The sequence below is a fragment of the Miniopterus schreibersii genome (genome assembly GCF_964146895.1).
Source record: "Miniopterus schreibersii genome assembly, chromosome: 2".
In the NCBI taxonomy this organism is placed as follows: Eukaryota; Metazoa; Chordata; class Mammalia; order Chiroptera; family Miniopteridae; genus Miniopterus; species Miniopterus schreibersii.
The window spans coordinates 79,908,033-79,909,939 of NC_138102.1; the positions used below are offsets into that span (position 1 = coordinate 79,908,033).

General features: G+C 41.0%; 1 pseudogene across 1 annotated transcript; it reads left to right on the forward strand.

The window, feature by feature from the left end:
• The first annotated feature begins 918 nt into the window (after positions 1 to 918).
• LOC308552392 (calcipressin-3 pseudogene) lies at positions 919 to 1,459 on the forward strand (annotated as a pseudogene). Its single transcript has one exon. The product of its transcript is annotated as a calcipressin-3 pseudogene (transcript).
• Positions 1,460 to 1,907: the final 448 nt, after the last annotated feature.

Here is a 1,907-nt window from a genome sequence, read left to right on the forward strand (position 1 = left end):
CTCATGCTTTTCAACTTAATAACACTGAACTCTATAGAATTTCTTGAGCAACCATCCTCTCCAACTGCAACCTCCTTTATATCTCCTTAAAGACTTGGCCTAGATTTTATCTCATCTGAGATATCATCCTCCCCTGACCTCTGCCCTTGAGCCTTCCTCTTCACTGCTGGAGTGGACCCTCACCCTTCATGCTCCAACAATACTCCGAAGATAGCCCCATGCACTCAGTGGGATATGTTAACATTACCTGTTTGAATATTTGTCTTTCTCAATACATCATAAGCTCTTTGACAACAAGTGCAGGACCATATTTAATTTGCATTCTTAGTACCTGACAAATAGTAGGTGCTTAATAAGTGAGGTAATATATACAAAGCATATAGCTCAATACCTGACATAGTAAGTGATACATTCATATTGTTATTGTTAATTAGTTGAATGAAATCAAAGATTACTGCTCACATATCCATAAGCAAAAATTTGTTTGCTTTCTTCCTGGCAAAAACTAAAGAGAGTCAGGCTCAATGAAAAGAAAAGAAAACAGAAAACACACATAGAAAACAATGAAGAGTCTAAAGACACTAAAGATAAGCAATTAAATAAGCCAAATCAAATGAAATTAATTAGAAAATTAAAGCCAGGGGAATTTGACAAATTTTCCTAGCAGACTAGATAGTCTTTACTAGGAAAATTGCTTTGAGGAAAGTGATAAATATTACCTGAGGCACTAAACACTAGAACAGACTGAGGGTGAGGTAGCAAGGCTGCCCAGCACCAGCTCTGCCCCTTGTGGCTGCACTGGCCTCTCCCCTGCTTGCCTGCCTTCCTGCAGCTGCCAAGTGTGCAGGAGATGCCTGGTAGGCATCTTAGAACTTTATAAACAGAAAAGACCTGCTTTTAGGAGATAATGCTGACACTATGAAATCTTGGAGTGATAACCAGTCAGATCTCTGTAGCAGGGACCAAGAAGAGGAAGAAGAGATTATTTGGGGTAAAAATGAAGATGATCTTAAGAGATGATGGATTTAAGTGATCTGCCCACCTCACCTTTTGCTTGCAGTGTCCATGAAGCAGTGTTTGAGGAGCAAGAACAAGAGATTTGAAGCTCTTTTCAGCATCTATGATGACCCGGTTACATTACAGATGTTTAAAAGCTTTAGAAGAGTCAGGATAAATTTCAGCAAGCCTGAAGCAGCAGCAAGAGTGTGAATAGAAAGCCATGAAACAGACTTCAACGGTAAGAAGCAGAAGCTGTATTTGCAGAGGTATAGATGTAAAATGCCAGACAGATCGTATCTCCCCTCCAGTATCTCCTCAGTGGGGTGGAAGCAAGGTGAAGATGCAATGCTTGTTATAAATTATGATTTACTCTGTGCTGTTTCCAAATTCGCACCAGGAGAGAAATATGAGAGGAAGTGAGTCGAAACCCAGTGTGGTGGTTCACGTTAGTGAAAGTTAAACTGTTATCGGAGAAAAGTGTGGGTGGTCTTTCCCTGTTGTGAATGGGAGTGGGGGTTTGGAGGTACCATTGGAATAATCATTTCCAGAGCCCCTGGAAGCTTTATTTCTGTGAAATTAAATTCCTGTGTTTCCAAAGTCCCATTTCCCTTAGTCCAGTTATAGAAGAAATATAGCTGGGGTTTCAGAAAAGCTAGAAGCATAGTCAGAGTCAAGTGTTTTCTTCTCATGTTGGAGCTGGGTCCAGTTCAGCAGCAGGCTAGTTACAGTGCATTAGTCCATTGTGTGTGGGGTCTACATGGCCATGGATCAAGTGAGCAAATGCAGCGGAGTGTGTTTCAAGCAATAAGAGTACCAAGAGCATAAGAGGAACCAAGAGAGTGAATTCCTTTGTTTAGGGGATTAAACATCCCAAATTTCACCCTTTTGCATTGGCCATGCCCATTCTG